This window comes from Tachypleus tridentatus, chromosome 13 (genome assembly GCF_004210375.1).
Source record: "Tachypleus tridentatus isolate NWPU-2018 chromosome 13, ASM421037v1, whole genome shotgun sequence".
Lineage (NCBI taxonomy): Eukaryota > Metazoa > Arthropoda > Merostomata > Xiphosura > Limulidae > Tachypleus > Tachypleus tridentatus.
Window position 1 is genome coordinate 242,383,853 of NC_134837.1, and position 16,645 is coordinate 242,400,497.

The 16,645-nt window shown below is 30.8% G+C and overlaps 1 protein-coding gene across 2 annotated transcripts in view; it reads right to left on the minus strand.

The window, feature by feature from the left end:
- LOC143238752 (nephrin-like) overlaps positions 1-16,645 on the minus strand; it is a 163,439-nt gene that overhangs the window by 103,392 nt on the left and 43,402 nt on the right. The window lies entirely within an intron of this gene.

The following is a 16,645-nucleotide window of genomic DNA, read 5'->3' on the forward strand; positions in this document are numbered from 1 at the left end:
TAGAAAGCAGTTATTAACGTTAATTCCAAGGAATTATCAATTAAGTAAAGACCACTGTTTACATCACATAATGAAACACTTGAAATTTAATAATTACAAGCATGTGTTCAAAATCGATACGACAATGTGTACCTCAATAATGTGGTTAGATACAGAGACCACATACCTATGAAGAGTTTGGAATACCTTAATATTTGTTTTTCGATCATAAAATACCTGACATGTATTTCGGATGTATAAACATGTTACTGGGAACAAAATCTTTAATCAACTAAATTCTTGATGAATTATTGCTGTTTAAGCCTAATTACATAAATGTTTTTGAATAAGAGTCAGTGGTCGTGCTCTATATGAAAGCTAAAGCTTTTAATTTGCAATATAATTTACCTTCATACTTCTATAATCTATCTTCCTTTACATCTCAACAGTTTAAATTTACGCACAGTTTGTTAATAGTTTTTACGTTAGTCAAAGTTACAGAAAATATTTGAGAATACATTTACCATTGAGTTATATAATTATTCGAATTTTTTTTTATAAATAAACAAGTTCGAATAGAAATTGTTATATCATGTATCTATAACCAGTATTAACTACTGAAACTGTAAATCGTTTTCATTCACTGAGTTAACCCACTCCTGAAAGAAATATTTCAGTGGCGGATTTAGAGGGTGTGTGATTAAGATAGTTAGCCACTCCCGCCCTACACCTGTCACTGTATTTCCAGTTGAAATCTTATGCACACTAAACAAATGACATTGAGATTGTTATGTGTTAGAATTATTATTCTTGTTTCGGTATAAGTGTAAAACATCCCATTCAGAATATATGATGAATGTGGAAGTTTTTCCTCCCCATAGGAAGTTTGAAACCTTATAACGCTGGTAACTGTTTGCATACCCGTACTGGGTACAGCGAATATAGCTCATTTTCGAGGTTTGTGCTTAACTACAAATAAAAAAAAACTTTCAGCTGAAAGTGATAAACGTAATAATTTTAAATAAGTAGTTTCAACTATGAAAGGAAATTACCAGATTTTGTTTAAACTGAATTTTATTACTGAAACATTTGTTTACAGTTTGCTCCGTGGATGTTTTTACTGTTCCATAGTCTTCCGAAATACATACAAACTTAATAAAACTGAATGATTCATTAGGAAAAAAGGATAGTTTTTCAAATATTCCAGATAATTTGGATAAGTAAACTATATCAGCTTCAACCTTAAATAAATACTGACCATTTAATCTATTTCCATATGATCTGCCATATTTTATTAACCAGAAATCAGATGGTTTCCCATGGTTTTATAAAAGGTAAAGTATCCTGTAAACGATGACTAATCTATTTCAATATTACATATTTAACAAGAAACAATGTAAAATTTAACTTAATATCAGCTGACGCGAAATTTTGACAGGCACACTATAAGTTAAATAACAATATTATATTGGTCGAAATAAGTTTAGTTCTCCATAAGTGATAAAAATCACCAGTTGTTCTTATTTCGTTTACCCTTTACTTAAATAACGTAATTTTCTTTCTCAACTAACAATTTAAAAATCCTTCTTTGTTCTTTGCAAACGTGTTTTTTCAGTGTATCATCAGAAAAAATCTTCTCACTTTGTATTTTGTATATTTATTTTGTAAGGGAGAATCACAACCGTAAATACGTGAGGGTATATATAATTTTGTTATTCTTTTCTATGACGTTTAACATAATGAGCTGAAAAAATAACATATCAGTGAAAAACATTATTCAACTTCAAAGTAGCACAGCTAAGAAAGTCGTCTTTTCTGGAGAGTTGCACAAAATTTCGTAACGATAAAGATTTTTCATGTCGTTCTCGTGCAATTAGAAAAGAAACTCACAAGCAGAATTTGAAACAAGCTTAATTTATTTGTATCCGCACCTAACGGTGGATCAACACATCTATTTATGCACAGTTAATAAGGTCAACGTTTCTTCCAACAAAAAATATCGTTTATGAGAAAGCCGATATTAACGCAATGACTTGTATGATCATATTAGTCTGCGCTATGCAGCCATTCGCTCATTTAAACATTTTTTTCAAGCAATGGTAATTATATTTAAAATAATTAATTTATATTCTTAAATATAAGATAGAAAGACAAAAGAATAATACATATATTTCGCAGAATGTTTTAAAAACTACTTCAGAGTACTTATTAATCTTGCATTCTTGAAGCTTTAATGTCAAGTATTTTCGTTTTATTTAATTTTTAATATATATTAAATATATAATTACGCTTTAGCCTAATCTTCAGCAGCGTAACACATTATAAAATATTAAAGAAACTCTGGACGCCACAGAATTACTTTCTAAGTAGATATTTATTTTTCTGTAACTCATTTACCGTTATGTATTTATTTCAGTGCCTATGCTTGTTTGTGTACAGTTTTGTTTTTTGCATGTGACGTATATGGTGACTGTTTTTTGCGCAAGTCCCACGTGCTCTCGGAATTTGTAAAGGACTCTTGAAAGTGAGAATCAACAATATTTATTTATGAAAACGCACTATAACGTCGTTGAAAGCTCTAGAGACTCGCATGATTCGTATAAAAAGTAGCTATTAATCAGAAAATTACAGAAGTTGACTAGAAAAGATTATAGTTTTCGAATATTACAAACATTCAAGTTTAGTGAATTACTACAGACGTTGCAGTTTCTACGGGGACATTAAATGCGATCATTGGTGTAAAATAAATCAATCTAGCTAGTTAAAGCGAGGTGTATTACAGTATTAACAATATTAATTAGTCGTAGACCTGGATCGTCGATAAAATATTTCATTCTAGACTGGATATAAGAATCAGTATTGTCTGTAAGTTTGTAAAAATCTTGTATATAAACCATAATTTGTAATAAGTATTAGTAATAACTGTTATTATAAACTGAATTCATTTTTAGTTTGTATATTAAAATAAATTGTGTTAAAAGAAAAAGAATATTATGTGCATCGTTCTTCTCAGCAAAGATCATAAATATGATACATATTAACATTTAATTAACTACTAAATTCAAACCTTCGATTATTTGAAATAGTAATACATAATAAAATACGTAAATAAAATACATCGGAAACTTGTCTTAACATATCTTAACTTCATTTTCCTGATTCATAATTGCATTTAAATACAGAAAACGCCATCACAAGCACAGTACTTGATGATTTGGTATAACATGTTGATATAGTTATTGATATTTTTTTACAAATAATTACATGCGATGGTCATGTTAAACTTCATAAAAATAGCTCCTGATTTTGTTAGTAAGTATGTTATTTGTACAACATCATAAATTGTTTCTTCGAAAATTACAAGTTAAACAGAATAGCTTCAAATTTCTTAAAAGTAATTTGTTAAAAGTAACAATCATTTGTTTGTCAGGAACTTATTGAAATGTCTTATTGACATTCAGACAGTTTTTTATGGAGTAACACAGTTCCAAGATAAATTAATCTTTTGAACAAGTTACTACTGACTATGGATTATTAGTTTGTTTGTTTTTTGCTGGAAAGACTATGAAATAATTTGTTATCTGTACAAGCGATTCATCATTTTTTAGAAAGTTTTCTACCTTAGAGCATTTCGCGCGATTTTCGTTTTTTCCCATTTAATATTATCTCCTTCCTTTTGTATATACATATTTGTCAAATATATTTCACTTCAAGCAGAGCAGAAGGTAGTTTGTGACACGTGGATAAAACATTCGTCTGATGTGAAATGAAGTGTATTTAGTGGGCAAAAACTCAAGTAAAATGTAGGAGAGCTTTAGTACTATAATCTCTCTGAGGTTTAAAATAAAAGCAATGAAAAACTCATGGTTTCAGTTCACCAGATTTCAGTTTCACACGTTCAATGGTTAAAAGATCTTCTAACATCTTCATAAACTCTTCCCATACTGTTATGTATAAACAAAATAATACATTACAAGAATGATAATGTACATTGTATAAAACACGTGTAGTATAGTTTCATCTTTAGCAATATATGTTATAATATGGTAACAACATAGTAAAAGATAGTTTACGAAAGATAGTAGTGTGAGACTACTTCTTACTCTAAACCATTTTTTAAAGCTGTATTTTAAACTACATCACGATTTGCTAAATAATAGAATCTCCTACTCTTAAATCATTTACAGTTGATTTATCATCCACATTCCAATAGTTACTTTTAAAAGTTAAAATATTTATCCTGTAGATTTTAAGAATATATAGAAAACTTTACTGGTTATATGAAAAATGAAGATTTTGCTTAAGGTAGATTTTAATATTAATTACTAATAATAATAGGTTTTAATATTAGTTACTAATAATTATAGATTTTAATATTATTCATTAATAACAAACATCATACCATGGTTAATGCTAAGAGCTAATTGATAGCACAGAACAAAGATCTTACTTAAGTTAGTTTTGCTAATTAAGTAAAATACAAATATTACCTTCGTTAGTTTTTACACATAACATATCACATAAAATTAAAATACTACATTGGTTAATTTTAAAATCAAATGTTTAATAAGTATCTTACATTTGTTCTATTTTATGCAAAGAATTTCAGAATATGAGCATATTATTGAAATATAACTAGTATTCTTTCACAATAAAGACCATAAAATCATCTTTCCTTAACAATCTGTTAAGGGGGAAAATTCATACAACGCATACTAAAATTTTTTATTGTGGCATTTTGTATTTCAATACACAAATTTTATAAAATGTGACGGTAATGCTATGTATTTAAATTAATTAAAACAGTTAAGTGACCTGCCTGGAAAACTCATGTACGAGGTAGTTGTGTAGATCTCTGAAAGAATCTGATAACTACGAAGTTAAAATTACAAGGGTTAAACCTATTCCAGAATACGTGTTACCCATCAAACGCCTCTAACACAAATGGCACTTTGATACGAAAGGTCTAATTAAAAATTACAAGCCGATCGACTGACTTATCTGGTTACATACACCAAAGTTTGTGTAACCTGGGTATAGAGACAAGTATTAAAATTACGTTATATCTCTAACAGGTCTCTACTCAACAGGATGACGATACTATTTCTTTAAGTGTCTATAAATAAATGAAGAAAATCACGTAAAAAACCTTAACACACAGACATTGCTGTATCTTATGGGACTCTGAGGGATTACAAATCCATTCTCCAAATGTCTCTACCTTTGAAGTACAGTGTACTATCTATATCTCCCCTCTTACGTATATAGTGATTTTGTCTGTACTTTCCTGCTTCTAATTTAATAATTTATTAATTTACTGGAGTTTAATCATGTTTCTACTCACACGCACACAGATTACTGTTTTAATTATACAGACTTATATATCTTAAAACTGTTTTGGTGAAACAATAATGTGCTCAATCAATTAAGATAGTTCATTTCATTTTATTTTATGCATATGATAGCTTATCAGATCCTATAATGTAAATCGTGCAATGCAAATAAGTATAAGAGATGGAATTATCAACAACAGATGTGTGGGCGAGATACTCAGAGATAAGTTTATGAACTTACAACGCTAAAATACGGGATTTGATTACTTGTGGGAGAGAGAGTAAAGATAGTTCATTGTACAGCTTTGCACTGGTACAAACGTAAACGAAATTGTTCAGGTTCGAGTTACATTAACATTTAAATAATTATCTCTTTTTATTTGAGTAAATCTCATTTTATTTTATTTTTTTCTGTCTGTGCTTACCTGTAATTGCTGTTGTATTAAACATGAATTATTTTACAAATGTTTTATCAGAAAAGTAGTAATTAAAACATAAGTATACAGAAAAACACAAAAAGAAATGTCAGAAAAAGCAGCATGGAAATAAATTTTGTGCATTTTTTCTTATAATATAGTTGTACAATATTATAATGTTATTACTATAAGTGTATTAATTATCAAACCATTGTTAGCAGAAACGCTAATTTGATAACAATCATTGTGTAATGTCAATTATCAGTTGAGGTCTAGTAATGACAATTTTTGAAAATTTTTGAAAATTGTTTTAGTTTCTCTTGTTTTGAATTTCACGCAAAATTACACTAGGGCTATCTGCACTAGCCATCTCTAATTTGACAGGAAAGGACTTGAGAAAAGGCAGCGTGGTCACTCACTCATCGCTAACTGTTGGGCTACTCTTTCACTAATAATTAGTGGGATTGACCGTTACACGGTTAATATGGAGAGCATTTTTGGTAGGACGGGGATTCGAACACTTGATCTACAAATTGAGAGTCAAGCTCCATAAAAAATATAAAAGGAAAAAACAGAATTATCAGACTAACAAGCAAAAGAACATACCAAGATGCCTCCTAGTGGCACAGCGATATGTAGGCGGACTTACAACGCCACAGTCCTCGTTTCGATAGCCCACCGATAGCTTATTGTATTTAACTTCAAACGAACAAACATACCAAGATAAAAAAATGAAAGTGCATTGAAATAATATCTCATACGATATTCAAGTGTTATTCTAGAAAACTACAAGCAATGTTTGTGTAAAATTTTCTATTTGTGAATGTTGAAATCAGTTTAAAGAACATCACAAATGGGGTAATGTGTTTCATTTATCAAAACAAAAGAATACATGGCTAACAAGTACTTGAATATCCAATAGCAAATATTTAGCTTTAAATTTAGTTTAAATTGAACAGACGTATAATCAAGAAAAAGTAACCGATAAAATATACTTTTAGTGACAAGGTGAGCAGATAACACAAGAAAGCTTCGGTTTAATTGTAGGTGTGCATCTAAAACAATATTCCGAACAACTATATTGAAATCTACCAGAGAAATACCTTTTATGTATTAAGTTGTGAGGGTTAAACAATGACCCTTATCATAATTAAATCTCCTTATTAAAGGACAAGATAGAATAAGTATTTATAATTTACAACTCGTAATTAAACAACAACAGTAAGGTAGAAACATGTGCTTAAAATATCTGCATTGAAATTAAATTATAGCAATTAAACAGAAATGTAAATATCATAAATTTACCTGTCAAAATTACATGGTGTGAATGGGACAGATACACATGTTAGATATGACTGCAATAAACCTGCTTCATAACAGTAAAGCAAAGGGACATCGCTAAAGTGACTGCACAAAATAGCATGAATAGAGCCACTAAATATTTCCAAGAGATACCAGCTAGGATGAACCTGGTGTGATTCTGGCTACATTCACAAAATGTTTATTTTCACGCTAAAGTCCTGTATCAAATTTATCACATAATTTCCACAAACTATTACTTCAAAAAATATTAGAATCTATAGTGATTATTAAATTAGTAAAAATCGCTTATTAAGAGAGTACAAACAATTTTCTTATATCACATTATTATTATTTGTTGTATCACAGTAAACGTGCAGTAAGTATGTTATCATATTTGCAGTTTCTGTAATTTCAAATACCACATATTTGTCCGTGTATGTAAAAACACTATCTGTGTGACTAATAAATTTTTCGATACAGAAATATTTCTTTAATGAAGTTAAAATATGAGAAGTAGTTTAAAGCTTGGTGAAAAATGTCTTCCTCTCATCAATATTAAAACTGTTGCAAAAGTCAGAATTTTGTTTCCTTAAGCTCCCCAGTGTGAATGCGTATAATATATTACATCAATACATCAAGCATAAATAATATATATTACATAAACGTAGTCGACAAATTTGCTTCAAAGATAAGCAGGAGCCTCAGTGCTTATTTTCTAACTGGGAAATCTTCTTATGTCATTATTAAATGCAAAATAACGAACTTTTGCGTTTTTAACAGTAAAATTGTTAAGTCATGTGCTTATAACATCCACCTATTCTGAAGTCATTATTATGGTTAAGCCAGTAGTGGAAAATTCTTCTCTCGTACAAAAAGAAGTCGTACATTTTTCGCCCTGGTATTAAAGTAGCTTAAAGGGTGTCTGTTGAAACTTAAGACTCACTACTTTTCTGTTGTATGTCAAACGTTTATTTATTTAGCGACTGTGTCATTCTTTCGAAAGTGTATATTTTTAGCACGTACTTTTGTAATCTAAGTTCGCTTTATAACTTTATATTCTAAAAGTGAATTTTTGTTTTCCAACTCCTAAAGTTAACACAGCTCGTTCAGGCTTTTGAGATTTATTGTACTTTTATTATTTGCAATGAAGCAGGAATAGTTATAAAACAGAGTGAAATAGGGTTGGAGTACTGAAAAACATCAGTTACAAAGTAAGATTGTAGCCTTATATTGTTTTGCCTTTAAAATGTTTAAAGACACGATCAAAAGTAAGAAAAATAAGGCAACATTTTTCAAATATGAATAGTTTGAGTGAAGTATTGTGAAGTAACTTCGATTTTTGTGACTTTAAAGTTGAGACGTAGTCGAACTGCTAACGCCATCAAGACACTTGTTGTGTGTTTTGAAATTTCGTGGAAAGCTACATGAGGGTTAACTTTTCTAGCCGCCCCTAATTTAGCAGTGAAAGACAAGAGGGAAGGCAGCTAGTGGGCATGCCCACTCACTGCCAACTCTTGAGCTACTCTTTTACCAACAAATAGTGGAATTGACAGTAACGTTGTAATGCCTCCACGGCTAAAAGAGCGGGCATGTTTAGTGCGACGAGGATTTGAACCTGCGACCCTCAAGTTATGAGCCTAGCGCCATAATCATTTGGTCATGCTTGGCCGCAACGCCATCAGAACAATGTTTAAAACTAACTATACTGTCAATTTCATGTTTTGTTTAAGGGCATAGTCTGGAAACCATTATAAATCCTTTTGAACTAACATTATTGTACTGCTTAGTTTGAAACAAAATGAACCAATGAGTCGCTTTTGTTTGGGTGTTTTTCTTATAGCAAAGCCACATCGGACTATCTGCTGAGTCTACCGAAGGTGTTTGTTATTTAGCGCAAAGCTACATACTGAGCTGTTTGTGCTTTGATCACCACGAATTTCGAATCTTGAGTTTTAGAGTTATAAACTTCCAGTCTTACCGCTGAGTCACTGGGATAGAGGTAATGGTTCAGAATACTTACGAACATACCTCTGTTTCTTTATAAAACTATAACTCAGATATTAAAAATGGAAACGATAGCCATAGAATTTTATGGTTTTGCACATAAAAAAGCAGAATATATAAGAATATATTATTTTTCCATGACATGACTCTTATCAAAGTATAAACACAACTACATAATTAATTAGTTAAAAAATCAACTTTTCCAATAACAGACTATAAAATCCATTAAAATATACTCATAAATTTGGAAATTTTGATAAATAATAAACAATTCTTCTTTTTAAAACAAAAGATTTATTAATATTTCACTCTACTTATGAGTATTCAAAACAGAGTAATATTACGTTTCTTTGTGATACAACCTGCACTTTCGTGAGATTATGTGTCATTAATATAAGCTATAGTTTTATCAGAAAAGCCAACTATAATGTAAATCCTAAATATTACTCACGTATAAATATTTGTTTAAAAAAGTAACCTATTGAAACAAATAAGCGCATATTATCAAATAATTCGCAATAAATAATTATATTATTATATGCATAAAATTATACTTTTCCAAACGCTGAATATGTATGATGGGTAATTATATTTGTTCAAGGCAATCATGATTAATGGAAGTTCTGTTGTCGTAGAATTGATTAATATTCATAACTGGCGACTACATGCGAGTAGTATCAAGGAAAGTGGAGATCAAGATGTTCTTGCATCATTTATATTGCTGAAAAAACATCATTCGAAAATGTCAAAATTTCTAGCATCAAATAAACACTGTGCATTTTACTTTACTTAATTTACAATCGCTATTGATTTCATATACAACTACACGCTGTATTTACAGGAGCGCGTTAAATGCGATTTGATATTTCTTTATATGTTTATTGAATTAAATAGATAATTATGTATATGTTCAGAGAAACGAGTAAAATAATTTTCGATTATTTCTTTATTCTTATCTTCAGTAGATCCATCTGAATTAGAAATAAAACAATGCATGGTCAAGATTTTCTTAAAGTGAAAGTAATTACGAAATCATAGAAGGTGATAAAAGATAAATCATATGATATACATGTTAGTAAATAGAACAGTGTGGAATAATAACGGAAATACTATTAAACCAAGTGTATAAGACAACTCAAAACTACTTACCACTACGTTATGAATATATCGTGTCTAATGGCTGAGCGAATTCTATCAATTTACAACAACTCACGGTTTCTGTATTAGTGTAGAAACTTTTCATTTAAAAAGTCATTTGAAATATTCATTACTTTTTATGTACACGTTTAAATTATGAATTATCGGAGCATATGTAAGATGATACTTAATCATCTTAGAAATTCGTGTGTTTTCTTATAGCAAAGCCACATCGGGTTATCTGCTGAGCCCATCGAGGGGAATCGAACCACTAATTTTAGCGTTGTAAATCCGAAGACATACCGCTGTACTATCGGGGGGAAAAGAAAATCGTCTATCAATATTAATAATTACTATCTTGTTTGCTTTGTTTCGAATCGCGCGCAAAACTACATGAAGGCTATCTGCGCTAGCCATCCCTAATTTCACAGTGTAAGACTAGAGGAAAGGCAGCTACTCATCACCACCCACCGCCAACTCTTGGGCTACTCTTTTACCAACGAATAGTGGGATTGACAGTCACTATATAATGCCCCCACAGCTTATAGGGCGAGCATGTTTGGTGTGACGAGAATTCGAACTCATGACCCTCACATTACGAGTCGAGTACCTTAATCACCTGGCCACGCTGGTCTAATTACCATCTAAAACATTTATTTAACGAAAAATAAGAAGACATCTGGTTAATCATACTCCATTCTTTAAACACAAGTCAAATAGAGCACACGACTGGCGTCATATTTTTAACTATCATTATATAAAGAATGTTTAGTCAGTTAGTTTTTCAAAGTTTTAGAATATCGTTGGAAACAATTCACATGTAAACCAGAGATATTTTATTGTTCTAACTGTTTTTTGTACCATTAACATTTTTGGCATCTTCGTTTCATGTTTACTGTAAAAAACAAATGTAAGTAAATTATGAAATGTTAATTATGCATTGAGCTGTCATTGAACAATAAACCCCTTTACATTACTCAGCATAAAACTCTAGGTTTTACGTATTAATCCACGTTTCTGTCTAATTTTTTGGGTAGCTGTGAAACTATTGGAAACTAATAAGAGCATGACACAATGTCGTAAAAGAAATTATACATCATAAGTTTAGATACAGAAGGATACAACTATTTTATTTTTCGCAATTCCTACCCTAAAACATTAAAACTAATCACAGACTCGTCTTACTGCTTGAGTACAACAATTGCAAAGAAAACGATATCAAATAGTAACAATTAGCCTTTACTACACGTGAAATAGCTTATTCTCCAGATGCTTAAAAAACAAAGCACGAGTTTAGTTTGATAATAATAAATTAAGCAAACAACTGTTTTCTAAATATTATTAGTTTTAAATAGTACCAAGAGGAATATTACATTTAGTTATAACTCTATGGTATGTTATAAAATTTTAATAATGTATATTTAACGATATAAATAGTTATATTTAAAATTTTATAATTTACAGCGACAGTACAAAATAACAGAATGTGGATATTTAGAGCTTTGTATGTGTATGCATAAATATTTTAATATTACAAAACATTATAGGATTCAGTTACAGCATGTAGTAATAAGACATGTATATTAAGAAATTCACCTATGTATACGTGTATTTGAAGTTATAATACAAGTCTACTTTCATGAGATTTATCAATAATTAAACAATATATATTAACTAATTATTTTAAGTGGTTTATATCTACAGTAATTACAAAACATCAAGCAATATTACATTTTTACAAGGTAAATTTTTCTGCTATCTTAAAACAATTTTCGAATCGCTTAATATTATTAAGTTTATTACTTTCTTATAAGATTGTTCCATGTTATATGATTCCATTTTAAAGATGAAACGTTCGTTTTATGTATTCCTATCTGCAGTAGACGTTTTTGTACATAGTATTCAAAGTACCTTTCATGAATTTTATCAATATAAATTTTTCAGTTGCATCCAAGTAATTTAAACTGATCGATTAATGGTTTTTAGTTTTCCAAGGAAATAATATGTTATTAGTATTTAATGCAACTATTTTGTATATCATGGAAAAGTGAAAATATAATGTCTCCCGGTGGCTGAGTGATACATCTGAGGGCTGGTATTGTTAAACATTTGATTTTGATACCTGAAATGGGCCGACTACAGATAACCCATTGTGTAGCCTTGCGCTCAACAACAAACAAAACAAAACATAAAAGTATTCAAAAAAAAATATTTCTGCAACTATCTCTTAAATACAAAGTATATATATATATATACTTTCTGGTGGACTGTAAAGTTATCACTGATTACAGTCTTTATGAAACGATTTTTCAAAGTTTGAGGCAATTAATAGAATGGACATTGTTATCAATTTTTATGAAAGTTATATATTTTCTTTAAAATTGTTTGAAATGAAGAAAAGCTATATAGAAAAATTCAAAGACTAAAAGCATATAAAAACAACGCGCTATCCTAGATTCATTAAAGGACTACCAGTACAATTTTTAACTAGTGATAAACAATGTTTTAATAATAATCAGTGATGTCGAGAAAACCCACTTGTAGAGAAAAATATATATGTAGAAACGGCTCTTTGGGTTGAGAAATTTTTTTACATAAAGGAGCGAACAACGTTTCGACCTTCTTCGGTCATCGTCAGGTCCATATGACAATGACCGAAGAAGGTCGAAACGTTGCTCGCTCCTTTATGTAAAAAATTTTCTCAACCCAAACGAGCCGTTTCTACATATATATAAATGTTTCAATAATTTTAGATAAAATAGTGCTTCACGGTGTTATGTTTGACAGCTTATAACGCTAAAAATCGGACTTTGATATCTACGGTTGGCATAACACAGATAATTCATCGTGTAGTTTGTGATTCAAAACAAACAAATAAAATAGATAAAAGCTCAAAAATTGGCGCCCCCAGTGGCACAATGTTATGCCTTTAGACTTATACTGCAAGAAAGCGGGTTTCGATACCCGTGGTGGGCAGAGCACAGATAGTCCTTTGTGAAGCTTTGTGCTTAATATCAAATAACGTAGATTAAAATTAGTTTCTAATTAAAGATCTTTAGGAAAATATAAGACACACCTTCATAGATTAAAATTATTCACACACATAAACAAACAGATAACGGTATTAGTTAAACTAGAACTAATATTAGGAAATACCTAAATTATCATCGTCCATAGTCAATCATGGACAAATACTGTTTATTATATTTATTAGAAATAAAGTACGATAGTATAACCAAAACTGAATTATAAAAATGTGCAACAGAAATTCCATTATCGATTTTATATCGCAGTATCTATATAAAATCTGAGTATGAACAAAAGAAAGTAGTATAGTGTCACCACTAGTTAGAGTCAACATCTACGCTAAATATAATGATATTAACTTAAGTATCAAGTTTCATAATAAAAATAGTTCATATTTGAGTGCTGTCGTGTGACAAAGAAACGAGAAACACGAATTCCCACAACAGAAAAGGACACCTATATGTAATCTCTGGAGACACTCATTAAATGTAAAAAAAAAAATGCTGGCATCAGTAGTTGTTAAAAATAAGTTTCAAGTTTCTGGTTAGCTTCTGGTACTAAAAGCATGGTTTTTAAACATTGTGCTTATCATAGTTTATGGAGATTGTAAATGACATAACAAAAAACGGATAAAATGCAGTGTAAGGTTGCAAAAAATAATGATAAAACTTTCGTAGCGAATATAACTTTGTTTACTAAATGTAGGTAGTAAAACTTAACTTTTTTATTTAATAAATATACATCAAACACGTATTATTTGAAAATGTAAAACACAGGAAATAATGTCTTTTCAATTAATTAAAGAATTAATTTTATTATTCAAAATCAGTTCATCAAATCTACTGTTATACGTTTTTCATTCTCTTCAGGCCCGAAATGGACAGGTGGTTAAGGCACTCGATTCGTAATCCGAAGTTCGAGGTTTCGAATCCCCATCACACCAAACATGCTCACCTTTTCAGCCGTAGGGGCGTTATAAAGTGGCGATCAATCCAACTATTCGTTGGTAAAAGAGTAACCCAAAAGTTGTCGATGAGTGGTGATGACTAGCTGCCTTCCCTCGAGTCTTACAGAGCAGAATTAGGGACAACTAGCGCAGATCGGCCTTGTGTAGCTTTGCGCGAAATTCAACACAAACTAGTTTTTGCCATGATATATGTCCCGCCATGGCCAAGCGTATTAAGGCGTGCGACTCGTAATCTGAGGGTCGAGGGTTCGCATCCCCGTCGCGCTAAACATGCTCGCACTTTCAGCCGTGGGGGCGTTATAATGTGATGGTCAATTCTACTATTCGTTGGTAAAAGAGTAGCCCAAGAGTTGGCGGTAGGTGGTGATGACTAGCTGCATTCCCTCTGGTCTTACACTACTATATTAGGGACGGCTAGCACAGATAGCCCTCGAGTAGCTTTGTGCGAAATTCAAAACAAAGCAAGGCATGACATACTTGATAACATTATACGAAATTAATATTTATTTTAATGTCTGTTTATTTATTGACTTGTTGCTCCCAAAGCTATAGGTTTATCTGTCTTTACTGTGCCCAAAACGTGTATCGGAACCCGATTTTAATAGTTATAAGCCTTTAAATTTACTGCCGTGCTACTGGAGGGAGCACTTTTGATGTTTGATCTCGTTTCTAACAACTACATTGTTACAGTGTTTAATATTCAATCGACAATATACTGAATTTAATTACTTTTGCGAAACGATTTGATTTTTTGTCCTTTTTATAATTGTTAACGAGTTTCATATTAACTTATGAGTAGTTAACAAAATGTGACACGCAAAATCACAATACTGAAAAATTATATTGAGTGAGACAAGAATAAGAGTACATTTTTATCACAAATGTCAAAATTTTTTTGTTATAAAATAAAGTACAAGAAAACCCAACACTTAGAGCAAATTAAATATCGTTCGTATACAATTTCCGTTAAGGAATCCGAATAAACTGAAGAAAAACGTAACATACTGTAGCTATAAAAAGTGTATCTACAAGTTATGGCACAATAAACATACAAAGTCTAAAATAAACTTAATAAAATTACCATTCTTGAAACATTATAAGCTTACTTGACGCTTATATAGTTCGTAATAAAAAGGTTGTAACATACCAGTGCTTATACTGTAACATATATGTAGTCTATGTAGTTTTAAACAAGATGTTATAGCACGGCGTGCAGTAGAATGCTTTCCTTTAATTACATCTGTTCAATTTTACTAGCTTTTACTCTTGTATGTTGAACTTTAAGATACTGATGGGGATATATCAAGTTTGTATCATCTAAAAGCAGTTTAAGTATATATTGCAATCGATTGTAGAACGAATAATAATTTAGATTTTCTGGATTTGCTGGCTAATTATAAAGATAAGTAGATACTCTTCAAATGGAACATAACACAAACCAGTTAATTCTAATAACACATTTTAGGACACTATATATGAAAAAGTACAGACACGTACACATTTATTTAATAGTTTATTTGAATGAACATTAAACAAATGATATAAGAAAAAAAGATAAAGATTTTAACAACAGATATCTGGGTGGAAATCGCCAGATGACAAATGTAACACGTTTATAATAAATAAACATACACTGATACATGTTTGGAAAGCTTTTCTAAAGTTGTCATTATTACCTGTAACGTGTGTTTTTTTTTTATAGGAAAGCCACATAGAGCTACCTGCTGAGTCCGCCAAAAGGAATCGAACCCCTGATTTTAGCATTGTAAATCCGTAGGCTCAACGCTGCACCAACGGAAGACTACTACGGTAACGTAACTACATCAATACCACTTACATGGCGAGTGCTTATCTTAATTATAAATTAATGTTTCCGCCATCTATATTACAAATGGGAAATGGATACGTTGATATATGTAATTGTGGATTTTGTAAATTTAAATTTTTTTCTTTCCGTTGTTCTACAGGTTTGGTTTGTTTTGAATTTCGCGCAAAGCTACTCGAGAGCTATCTGCGCTAGCCGTCCCTAACTTAGCAGTGTAAGACTAGAGAGAAGGCAACTAGTCATCACCACCAACCGCCAACTCTTTTCCAACGAATAGTGGGATTGACTACACAATATAATGCCCCTACGGCTGAAAGGACGAGCATGTTTAGTGCGACGGGGATTCGAACCCGCGACCCTCAGATTACAAGTCGAACTCTAACCCACCTGGCCAAGCCGGGCACTGTACTACTGGTAGACACACGACATGACATATTTGTTTGTAACAGTTACTAGTTATGTTACTTCTCATTGAAAATACATGCTGTTTAAAATGTCAAAAAGAAACTGAAACTGATCAACATTTTGACCAAATGGCTTTCATCAGGACCTCAGGTAAGAAATACTACAGAATTATTGTACATAAAGAAAGAGAAGTAATAAGTAGACAGAAACGTAGAAATGGGTGACAAATTAAATGTTTCTCTCTAAATCT